The sequence below is a fragment of the Cajanus cajan genome, chromosome 9, assembly GCF_000230855.2.
Source record: "Cajanus cajan strain Asha chromosome 9, NIPB_CcT2T_4, whole genome shotgun sequence".
Taxonomy (NCBI): domain Eukaryota; kingdom Viridiplantae; phylum Streptophyta; class Magnoliopsida; order Fabales; family Fabaceae; genus Cajanus; species Cajanus cajan.
The window spans coordinates 30,327,358-30,340,722 of record NC_138525.1 but is presented as its reverse complement, the minus strand read 5'-3'; the positions used below and the strand labels follow the sequence as shown (position 1 = coordinate 30,340,722).

Below are 13,365 nucleotides of genomic sequence, written 5' to 3'. Positions count from 1 at the left end.
AGAGATTTCTAGGGCAGAACACTGCTCAAAAACCCCAGAATACTCAAGGAGGGAGTCAAACTGTGTGTAAAAGTCCCCAATGACGTCCAAATGACGTCCTATTTATAGGGATGAGGCGCAGTACGGCCCCTGGGATCAATACGGCCCGTATTGAGATTTTGTACTTCAATACGGCCGTATTGAATTCAGTACGGCCGTATTGAAATACAGAAACTTCAATACGGCCGTATTGGTTTCAGTACGGCCGTATTGTAGTACAAAATGTGCAGTACGGCCGTACTGAACTCCAAGGAGGTTGTATTGAGCTCCAAACCTCCCACTTTCTTATTTTTGGCTACTCTAAGACCTCTAAACCTACAGATAGTCATCCTATGGTCTTCTGGGAGTCCTTTTGGCTGACTTTCCTTTGATCTTTGAGAGTCTTCGAGTCTTATTTCCGACCCGGCCAATTTTAGGGGTCTACAGCTATCTATTCTATTCGGTTTTTTGGTTATTCTATTTGTTTGGGTTGTTGACCTTTTCTTCTGGGTTGTTCTATCAAGCAGAACGGCCTATTTTCCAAGCAGAACGACCCGTTCTCCAAACAGAATGGGTCATTCTTCTTGCACTCGTTATATTTTTTTTCTACTACTTTTTTACGTCGGACCTTGGTAATGTTCGACGTAAATTTACGTTGGTTTTCAAAACCGATGCAAATTTACGTCTCCCGCATTAACGTCATACTTTTTTCTGACGTAAAAAGCTTAAAATAATTGACGTAAATTATCTCTTTTGTACTAGTGTGTGAACCTAACTAAACCAATTCCAAATTTTTGGATTGGATTAAATATGGAGAATGACACCTTGGCCGCCTAGCCTAGTCCATGGCCGAATTAACTTCTTCACCTTGTACACTTGGGAATCTTGTGCTACAAGCTTCTAACTTAGCTTGCTTCCCAAGCTACTAAGTTAGAGGCTTTCTCGACAAGCCTCCCAAACCATGGTGGAAGGTTAAGTTAAGCCAAGCATAGTTCCCTTGAATTATGGTTAGCCTAACTTGCTCCACAAGTTTCCCTACTCTATATAAACTCTTCTCCTACCTTTGTACTCACTTTTGACATTTATGAGATTGAATATTCAAAATTTTCTCTCTCCCAAGAGTCTCAAAACCATGGAGAACACCTTCTCCTTAAGAACCTTCACAAAGGGATCCTTCCTTTGTGCCTTGGTTCATTCAACACTTCTTCTCCTTCAAGAAGTGACCACGCCATTGATGCTTCCTTCTCAAGCTTTTGGAGCTTGAAGAACCATTCCGTGTTCATCCTACAACCTCAAAGGAAGATTGGACTTGAAGATGGAGATAGTTGAAGAACATCAATCACTTCAACTAGGTGTGTCCATCACATCCCTTGGTTAAAATTAAGCACGATAGTGTTGCTCTGAACCACCCTCTAGTTAAAATTAAGCATGACCGTGCTTCTCTAAATTACCTTCTAGTTAAAATTAAGCATGGTTTTGTTGAAAGTCATGCTCTTATATTTCTATAAATAAAACATATTACAAACATATTTTTATCTCATTTTTTAACTTTAGCAATTTTCCCTTTCTATCATTCCCATGGTATTCTCGTGGAGACAAGAGTCACAAGAGTAGAGAATTACATAGTCTAGTTAATTTTCTTCTTGTACTCATGGATTCTAATCATACAATTTTAGGTTCTCTTCCTATAATATTGGGCTAATTTCCTTGCTAGGGTTGTGATGTAATTGTACACCTTGAACCCTAAATTATCAATTTGGATGAGTTCTTTTTGTTATTGATTGGGTTACCTTGTTATTTTAATTTCGTACAAGAAATTGATCAATTTGAGTATTGTGATAATTGATTGATAGACGTGACCAATATCTATAAATTCATGGAACTATGAGATAATCGAGGTTAGAAACTTCCTTAACCAAACTAGTTTTCTAAACTTCCAATTGAGTTAATTTAATAAACTCTCTATTCTTCATGCTTTGCCCTATATAAGTTTCTATACCATTAATTTAGAATTTTTGTTTGGTAAAGACTATTAATTTTCGTGATCAAAAATGGTTAACAACTTGAGAGATTGACAATCAAGATTTAGGATTCACACAAATTGTATTTGGTGGAATTGGGGTCAATGAAGTCATAACTCTAGGGTTCTTATTTATGTAGTTTAGTTAAACTACTATTTATGCAATTTTTTGCTTAACTATTCACCAAAACCCTTTCTCAAAACTCAATTCTATCAAGCAATTCAAAATTATTAGTAGATTGATAATTGTTGTGTTTAGTCCTTTGGGTATAATCTCTGGACTTTATACATTATTATTATGGCAATAAATTACATTTTTTCCTTTAGTGTATTTTATAAACAACACTAACCTTTTAGTATATGAATTTATCTGTGGGATTTTCAATAAATCCAAATGGAGAAGTTATTCAATGAAACATAAGATACCATTTATGAGATGCTTGTTTTAACTTGTATATAAACTTCTTAAGCTTACAAACCCAATGCTCACCTTCATTAGAGGAGAAATCTTAAAGTTCTTTCATATAAACTTCCTCCTCTAAATCGTCATTAATTAGAAAGGTTGTTTTCACATTCATTTATTGTAACTCAAGGTCAAAATGAGAAACTAATGCCAAGATAACACAAAGATAATCTTTCTTGAAAATAAGAGAATTTTTTTTTTATAATTGATTCCTTCTTTTAAAGTAAATTTTTTACCAGCAAGTCTTGCTTTATATTTCTTAATATTGCCTAACGAATCCTTTTAATATTAGTTTCTTTGATGCTTTCTCCTAAAATATTTAATTTCCCTGTTTCTCTTTATATATTATATGGACACATTAATTATATAGACTTATCTCCTTTCGGGACAAATCTTAAAAGTAAAATTAGAATGTACATCTAAGATTGATAATCCCAGTATCCACCCCAATCACTACAATAAATGTTACATATAGTGACATACAAAAAGTGTCACTATAAGTATAATATATGTAGGTATATATCTATTTGATATATAGTTATACACAATTTTAGTGTTGATTTTGAATGAGATTTAACAACATATTTTGTGTGTCACTATAGTTTATACCCACACTTATTTTAACAATATACCAACATATATTATATTTATTGTGTAGGTAAAAGTAGTTTTTAGTAACACATATTGTGTCACTATAGGATGTGTGTCATTATATGGCAATTTCCTTGTAGTGAATCCACGAGATTAACCACACTCAGATGGACGTTGGGTGGACAAATCAAAGTAGTATGTTAATCGTTACTCATCTTATAAATGCTAGAACTTATGTAAAAGGAATCAAACAAAAAGCAAAAAATGTCATTTCCATTTAATACTTTGTTCATAATGGTATGATACATCTCCTCTGGACATGTAAGATATAAAACTTTCTATTAGTATAATCTTCCTTATGTCCCTTGAAATTGAAACAAAACTTCGTCTCCTCTCGGGTGTGGTGATTCCAAACAACAATGGCACAAATAGATATATACCGGAAAGCTACTACCCATCATACATATAATTATGTGCAAAAATTTTCAAATCCCATGTATTCATTCCTTTGAATCTTCAAGATCATGTTTGATAGTCCAACTCCACCTATAGAGATATCGATGCATAGAAGTGAAAGCTATGTAAGAAAGCTACATATTCTCACAAGGCCAAGCAAGGAAAGAAGAACATAGTCTAAAATGTAAAATCTAATAGGCCATATTTATCTCTCTACAAAGTATCAACTCACCCAATGCAATTGCACTAACAAATATTGTGAAGGCCAAGACGAAAATAATTAAGATGCCCTTTGGAAGATATTAACAAGCTTGTCAATGAGATGCTGTCCTAGGAATGCTGCAATGGCAGCCACAAGGGTAAGGAAGAGAGCTGCAAAACAAACAGGATGAAACATATGCATATAAATTACTTGAATTGTATATGCTTCACTTGGTGACCATTTAGAAAGAATGAAAGGTAAATGTGAGGTTTAATTTTACCATAAGGAACGGGAAAGCGATTCAAGAGGTAATACTGTATAACAGATAAAGATGATGAGTACATCATTCCAAAAGTGGCTGTGGCACTTGCTACCTTCACAATCATGAGAGATAACAAGATAACTATATTTTTTTCAATTTATATAATGATAGAATGAGAAATGCTAGCGACACTTTCTCTAATACTCTTTCTCTTACTGATATTCTTTCTACTATTAGTTAAAAATCACACACTAAATCAGGTGAAAAACTCATTAAATGCTTTGTGAAAGTCACAATTTATCTTGTCCAAAAAATTCAGCGAATAATTAAAAGAATAATTAAAAGAGTGTTACAAACACTACAAAAGAATGTTTCATATAGTGGCATACAAAAAATATCACTATAGATATAATATATGTAGATATATACTTATTTGACATATAGCTCTACATACAATTTTAATGTTGATTTTGAATGAGATTTAACAACATATTTTGTGTGTCACTATAGTCTATACCTACACTTTTTAATAATATACCAACATATATTATATTTATTGTATGGATAAAAGTAGTTTTTAGTGACACGTATTGTGTCACTATAGGGTGTGTGTCACTATACGGTAATTTTCTTGTAGTGAAAGAGTGTTGCTAGCATTTTTCATTTCAGAATAGAGTGAAAGTGAGAGTGCTACAAGAACTCACTTGTGGAGCAAGACCCACTTCAAGAAATAAAGGACCCATGACAAATCCAGAACCTGTACCAAGAAGTCCACCAACAATTCCGGCTAGTAGAGAACTAATGCTAGCTAGAAATAGATGGTGCAATGGCCAATGTGTGTGTTGGACTCCTGCAGATCCCCCCTGATATAGAGCTCTTGCTTGGTACAAATAAAATCCTACCGAAATTGGTATCTACAAAACAGAAAAATGATGCCCCCGTATTTTAAGTGATTGCCAATTTGCCACTTTTGAGATCCAAGTCCTATTTAGAATCTGGTTGGATAAGTTTCTCCAAAAACACCTATTAGTGAAAAAAATAGTGAGGAAAAATGAAATAAACTTCTCCAAAACTAAATTTAGCTTATGCATAAATTAATTTGTTGAAGTTCTTTCATATTAGTTTTTGTAAAATATTTTTTTTAACTTATGTATAAACTAATTTTAGTTTATAAAGAAGTTTATATCATTTTTTTCTACTTATTTTCTTCTCCAATAAGTACTTATGATGAAGTATATTTAAACAGATCCTGAATAAGTAATAGGTTCAATTCCACTGATCTTATGCACTTCCACTGTAGAAAAAGAAAGGATAGTAATTGGTTGTTTACCTGTGATAAAATAAGTATCCAATATGTGACTGAACATGGAACTGTATAATTCTGTCAAAAGTGAATCCCTTTAAATCGTTAGTTGAAATAGTTATAACAGAAAAAGGGAGGAATGGAATGCAAGTTCTCCCAATTCTACCAGAAGAGAAAGAAAATTACTATGGAAATCTGCAACACAACATATGCGAGCCAGACACAGAAAATAAGTACAAACTCCTTCCAATAAATGTTGCCAACGATGCTCACCTGCATTCATAGTTGGATTCCTTTATGGCATGTAATAACTTATTTAGATCATGTAAAGAACAAGACAATACCAGTGTATGCCAACCTCAGGTTTTCTAGTTTCCATTTCAGGCCCTTCATCTGGAGAACTAGGAAGATACTTGTATCCCTCTTCCTCACTGCAAGTAGCTGGAAGAGAAGGTCAATTGCATATACATGGTTAAATTACATACTTATATTAAGCTTTTGGGCTTGTTTGGATATAAATTCATCCGAAAGCACTTATAGGAGGAAAAAATAAGATGGAAAAATTAAATATGGCTCTCCACAATCTAAAATTAGTTTGTGCATAAGCTAATTTGTAGAAGCTCTCTCATGTAACTTCTCCAAAAAAATTACAAATAAACTTATGTATAAACTAGTTTTAACTTAAGAAATTTATTTCATTTTCCTTTCATATTTATTCCACCTAGAAGTGTTTTGGAGAAACTTTATTCGAACAACCCCTTTGTCTTGTGGCCATGTGAAGTCTTTATATGAGAAGAACTAATACATAAACTCACCAGCTGTAGACTCTGAAAGCTTGATAGTCTCCTGAGTATTGGAAACAAAGGTGGGATTAGAATTGTAATTGTGCTTGCACAAACATTGTAAGCTAAAAGGTGAAAATGGGTTAGATTAGACATCCTTTCACTTAAGGTAAAGCTCATGTGACTGGTAACTTGACATAGACTTTTTAATACGATCTAACCTGAAAATTTATTTAAATGCCTATTTTGTAATAAGTCTTTTAAATATTTAACAGAGTTATCTTATAATAGGCTAATGAACCAAAATCTTTTAAAACACCAATAAGTACAGTAGTTTAAAACATTATTTACTCAGGATATGGATAGAAGATACATAGTTCTTCACTTTTTATATTATATTCCCTAGACATTTTTGAAGATAAACCTGGTAACTATTTTCCTAATTTCACTAAGCATGATTGGGGAAGTCCATGCAACAACTAAACCTCTAGGTTGTTGCTCTTTCTCATGTCAAATGTAACTGAAAGGTCACCTAAACAATGTAAAATTAGTAGCATTTACCCCTTTTACTTTGGTTTCCTTTTTCCATGTATCAGCACCCTTGAAGAATGCCCTGATTGATGTCACTATAAGGCAAAATATAACAAATTAGTCAATCATATTATTAAGTCTAATTTTAAGTGAAGTACAAAGCTTGTATCATTACCTATACAGAGAATAATTAGAAGAACAGTGACCATCCAATCAGCAAATATTACACTTAAAATAACTCCTATGCTGATTCCAAGCATGAGCATAGGTTGGATAAGTAGCATCAAATCATAGTCAATAACAGGTTGATCAAGTGTTGGATGTTTTTGCTTCAAGCAGAAGAATACAGTTGAGATAGCTGCACCTGTGACCATACCTGAAATAACCAAAGAAAATGGCAAAACACTTGAAACCATTTCGGTAATATACTAGTTTATAAACAAGTAGTTTCTTCCCAAAGAAATCCAATCACTACAAAAAAAAATTGCATTCAACGACCACCAAAATCGGTCGCTAAATTGCTAAAATCGGTCGTTATTTACCTTAGCGACCAAATTTAAGTAGTCGCAAAAACTCTAGTCACAAAGCTATATAGCGACCGAAAAAATTTTTGTCGCTATTTAGCGACCAAAAATTTTGGTTTAGGGACCGAAAATTTCGGTCGCAAAATGGTTGCAATGATTTTGGTCGCTGATGTGTATGGGGACTAAATTAGTGATCGAATAAATCGGTCGCTAAAGATTTATTTTTTATTTTATTAAATTTTATAGACATGGTAAATTCGGTCGCTATGAAACACTCATATTTGGCTTCTCAAGGATTTTATTTCACAATACTTCACTTTTCAGCATGTTTTGTCCTTAATTACACAATTTTTGGAAAACTTCCTAGAAGGTCACTCATCCCTATATTACTCCAAGTCAAGCACGCTTAACTATGGAGTTCTGATGAGATAAGCTAGCAAAAAGTAGATGCATGTTGTTAGTGTAGGTAGCACAAATTAATTCATTTAAGTCATCCTCAACTATACAATCTCAACTTATACTATCTTTGGATCTTTCTCATTTTGATGTATCCAGGCCATTATAATATATAATAATTATATTACTAATAATAATAATTATATTATATTTAATTAATATTTATTTATATATATACTTATTTTTATAATTAACAATCTACTTATTTCTATTTAAAATTAATATTATGATACAATTTAAATTATCTATTATAAATTTAAAAGTTTAAATAATAATTTTTATATTTTAAAATGAGAAGGGTTATAATAACACTGGTATAACTTTTACTAAGTATTACATTGTTCAATAACTTTATATTAAATGTGAATTTTGTAAATCCAAACCGTTAGATTGAAAGTTCATATCACTTTATATGTTTATATCAATTTTTGTTAAAATTGAACAACAACAACAACTTGAAGGTAATCAAAGTACTCATATTTTAATATATTTTGAAATGTATATATTACGTTAATTTTATTTTACAAGAATGAAGTATCAAATCATCTTGAATTCATATAAAATTTTGTATATATGATCTAAGAGTAAAAAACTTTCAATCTAACGGTTGAATTTATAAAATTCACATTTAATATAAAGTTATTGAGCGATGTAATACTTAGTAAAAGTTACACCTATGTTATTATAACACTTCTCTTTTAAAATATTATTTGTATAAATTAAATTTTAATATTTTAAATAAATTATTAATTAACTTAATATATTTATTCATCTTAAATCTAAGATATAAAATTTAAAAAATGTATTTATCCTTGTTTTATTTTCTAATTATCAACCATTAATAAAATACTAATTTAAAATCTTATCAAGTTATATCATAATATTTTCATATCAAGTTTAAAACCAGATATTAGTTATAAAATATGTTAAAACAATCACGTATTATATTTGATAGAGAAAAAAGCAAGGAAACGTATTGTGATGTATTAAAAACTGATCAAAAAGAACAAACGGGTAGTTTGCCAATTAGTTAAGGGGGAAGACTTAAGATTTTCTCCAGGTAAGTATGTGTGTGAATTCGAGCTCTACTGTCAGCAATTTTAGCCTTTTTAAACAAAGGAGGTGTAATTGTAATAAAAAGGAGGTGTATATATCATAAGTTAAATATTATGAACATCTTTGAGTAAATTAAAATCAAAAGATAATAATTTTTTAAATTATTAAAAAAAATTCATTTTATAATTGTTTCACAAATTCTTACTAATTTTTGTATAAGTCAATTGCTTTTAAACAATGAAACTAGCACGATTATATCAATTGAATTGAATGGTTAAGCCTAACTTTTAAAATAACAATTGAAATAAAATAAGATTCATGAAAATAATTTCAAAATGAGGAGGGTTCAAACGACACCAGTGTAACTTTTACTAAGTGTTACACCGTTCAATAACTTTATATTAAATGCGAATTTTGAAAATCCAACCGTTAGATTGAAAGTTCATACCTCTTAGATCATATATGTTAAATTTTGTTAAAATTGAACAACAACTTGAAGGTAATCAAAGTGTTCATATTTTAGTATATTTTGAAATATATATTACGTCAATTTTGTTTTATGAGAATGAAGTATCAAATCATCTTAGATTAATATAAAATTTGATATATGTGATCTAAGATATATGAACTTTCAATCTAACGGTTGGATTTTCAAAATTCACATTTAATATAAAGTTATTGAGCGGAGTAACATTTAGTAAAAGTTATACCGGTGTCGTTTGAACTCTCATCTTTCAAAATATATTAGGTAAATAATTTTTATATAATAAAATTAAAGACAAGGATTAAAATAATCAATGGAGTTAATGTAATATTCATTTATAAGTATTTAAATAAATTATAAGTAGCAAGGTATTATATAATTGATGTTTAAAATAAAATATTTTATAATATCTAAATGAATTGATTTTTAAAATAAACTATTATATACATATTTAATTAATATAATTTTAAAATATATGTATAATTAGATATATTTTAAATAAATATTTTTATATTAAAAATTAATTTATCATTAAGCAAAATAAAAATATTTCAAAATATGGTTGTTGTTGAATCAGTTTCCCATGGTGGGATCAAATTCATATATAATAATAGAATCATGTCTCCTCAAAGAAGCAATATCTACCTCAAAGTAATACGAGCATAATCGAAGATAGATTGTATAACGTATTTTAAGTAATTGATCTCATGTATTATTAGTGTATATATTTATATATATAATTTATTTTATAATTTTTATTTATTAAACTAATGGAACATTAATTCTATATTATTAATTTTAGATTTGTTTGATAAATGTTTGTTAATCCTTATATAAGTCAATTATTTTTAATTTAATAAAACTAACGTGTTTATATCAATTGAACTAGATGTTTAAGTCATTTTGAAAATAATAATGAAAATAAAATAAGATTTATGAAAAGAAGTTTATTTATCTTAACAAAATTGGAAAGCACAATAAATTATATATTTTCATATTATCTAATAATGTAATAAAATATTATGCATGGTAAAAGAGAAATAAATTTCTCAAGAGAAAAATAAATAAATTTTCTAGATAAATTATTATTTAAATTACTCTAATTTTTTTAAAAAAGATTCAATTAAAAAGATTATTATTTTATTTTATTTTATAATATTATGTTTCTCATTTTTTAATACATCACGATATATTAATTATCTATTTTAAATTATAAAATTTGTATTATTTTAAAAAACAAATTAATTTTATTGGGAGAGTAATGATTTTTATTTCTTATCATTAATATTTTTATCATTATAAAAATAATATTATATATTTTTATATTTGCTTTCATTTAAAATAAATATATTTCTAAATTTTTTAAACAATTTACATTTAGCGACCGATTTTAACTTGGTCGCTAAAATTATTATAAATAATAATATTTTTATTTTTTTAGCGACCGATTTTAATTTGATCGTTAAAATTATTATAAATAGTACTTTTTTTTTATTTTTTTAGCAACCGATTTTAATTTGGTCGCTAAAATTATTATAAATAATAATATTTTTTATTTTTTTAGCGACCGATTTTAATTTGGTTGCTAAAATTATTATAAATAAAAATATTTTTATTTTTTTAGCTACCAATTTTAATTTGGTCGCTAAAATTATTATAAATAATAATTTTTTTTATTTTTTAACGACCGATTTGGTCTCTAAAATTATTATAAATAATAATACTTTTATTATTTTAGCGATCAATTTAATTTAGCCGCTAAAATTATTATAAATAATAATATTTTTTTTATTTTTTTTAGCGACTGAAATTTGGTCGCTAAAATTATTATAAATAATATTATTTTTATTTTTTTAGCGACCGATTTTAATTTGATCGCTAAAATTATTATAAATAATAATATTTTTTTATTTTTTTAGCGACCGAAACTATTTTGTCACTATTTTAACCAACAATTATTATTTTAGCCACAGATTTAGCGATCAATTATTTGCCACTAAAAAATTCGGTCGCTAAATAAAATTTGCAACTAAATCAGATTCGGTCACTAATTATATTGCTATTAGCGACAGAAAAAAAATTAGCCACTAATTTCGGTGACTAGATTAACTTTTTTTTTAGTGAATAATTGGCAACATCAGTATAAATTCTGAACAAATAAATGCTTACACTTTGAAATAGCAATTGCTGATTTTGGATCAAACCCAATAATGAGGATTAGCATTGGCAAAAAGATGCCACCACCACCAACTCCACCTACACTTCCAAATACCGCTCCGAAGATTCCAATCAAGGTTCCAACAACGATTCTCCAGCCAAAATCCATTTCCTATTCATATAATTGAGTAATCAAAGTTGGAGTTTGTCAAACACTGAATCAATTCCTAAACCAATATAGAAAATGTTTATCTTAAGGGTGACATATCAAACATACACATATATATCAAGTGTTACTCAAAGAGCTTCCCTGGCTAATTAATCAATCTACGATGTGTGGGAGAGTGATTCATGAAGAGAGACATGTAATGGAAGGAAATGGCAATGTAGTGTGATGGATGCAAGAAACTTACTGGCCACACATGTTGATAACCCAAGTGAGTCCATATGAATTCCAAAACTTTGATATGGTAAGAAAATGGTTGTGCTTCATTTGTCATAGATACTTCACTTCTAGAGGTTGTTATAGAAGAAATGAAGACACAAAGAAGCAAAAAAATGAAGGGAAAAGCAACCACATTTGTCATGGTCGACCCGCCAAAATTACAGACCAAAATGGAAGGAACGCCAGAAGATGGGTGCGATGCAAAAACATGCACATTATAAATGGTTGAAAAATGTGACAGCTAAGAAAGGAAAATTATTCAACTAACAACTAAGGATGCATATTTTAAAAAATCAAAAGGTTGAAGAAATTGACACATGGCATGGTTTATGATTTAAAAGTTTATTGTTGCTTGTGTGGAAGCGGATAATAGATTTTAAATGAAAGGGCCCTCCGAGTTGATTTCTGATAGCAAGATGTTATTTGTTGAATTGACACCTAATGTGTCTTTCGGATTACTCCGAGGGACAGCAATCTTTTGATTTTAATGTCAATCGTTGGATTAATCCCAGGGCTATAAATGTGCTGGCGACTGGCGAGAAGTCCGTGACATTGAAAATGTTGACCACAAAATTTAACCGCTCATCCTTAAGCGTAGTTGATGGTATTCTTCAATTAAAGTTAAACTTTTATCTTCATAATATACCTAAATATATATTAAAGTTTTATTTTAATAATATGCAATTATATTTAATGTAGTTCTTATTAACGAGGAGGGATCCGTTTGATTTAGAGTTAAGTCTATCAAGATTTACTTCATTTAATAATTTATATTCTACATCGAATTTTAGTAATTTAACTGTTAAATTTAATATTCTTAATACATAGTTTAAGTCTACAAATTTTAAAAAAATTTAAAAATTATTTGATACTTCATTTCATTAATTCAAATCAACATATAAAATAATTTTATGATTATTCTTCCATTTGAATATATGAAATGAACTATCAAATGACTTTCAAATTTTTTTAAATTTTTTTTTTAAATTTTCAGACTTGATCTATGCATTAAGAGTTTTAAATTCAATAATTGGATATTTGAAATTTGATGTAGAATATAGTTATTAAATGAAACAAGTCTAGGTAGACTTACTGCTAGAGTAAACAAATCCATCCTCCTCATTAATGAGACCTACATTAAATTCAAGTACCTTATATTGAGATAAAACTTAGATACATTTGTTTATGTGTGGTTGGTGTTGTTTTCTAATCAGAGTTGAATTTAAATATATGAAATGAATTATCAAATAGTTTTCAAATTTTTTAAAAATTTGCAGACTTGATCTATGTATTAAGAATTTTAAATTCAAAAATTGGATCATTAAAATTTGATGTAGAATGAGTTATTGAATGGAATAAGTCTAGGTAGACTTACTCCTAGAGTAGACAAATTCATCCTCCTCATTAATGAGACCTACATTAAATGCAAGTGCATTATACTGAGATAAAACTTAGATACAATTGTTTATATATGTGTGGTTGGTGTTGTTTTCTAATTAGAGTTGAAGATTTATCTTGGTAATATACATAAATGTATATATTGATGAGATATACATTAAATGCAAGTGTATATTATTGAGAAAAATCTCCAATTCTAATTAAAAAATAATATCAA

The 13,365-nt window shown here is 28.8% G+C and overlaps 1 pseudogene across 1 annotated transcript; it reads right to left on the bottom strand.

Annotated features, from left to right (window-relative positions):
* Positions 1-3,345: 3,345 nt before the first annotated feature.
* Positions 3,346-12,045, bottom strand: LOC109810269 (sulfite exporter TauE/SafE family protein 3-like; annotated as a pseudogene). The gene is made up of 12 exons (XR_014429738.1): positions 11,719-12,045; positions 11,318-11,477; positions 6,804-7,004; positions 6,659-6,723; positions 6,131-6,161; positions 5,674-5,756; positions 5,502-5,588; positions 5,343-5,393; positions 4,717-4,926; positions 4,031-4,124; positions 3,781-3,920; positions 3,346-3,638 (listed from the first exon to the last, which is right to left on the bottom strand). The product of XR_014429738.1 is annotated as a sulfite exporter TauE/SafE family protein 3-like (transcript).
* Positions 12,046-13,365: the final 1,320 nt, after the last annotated feature.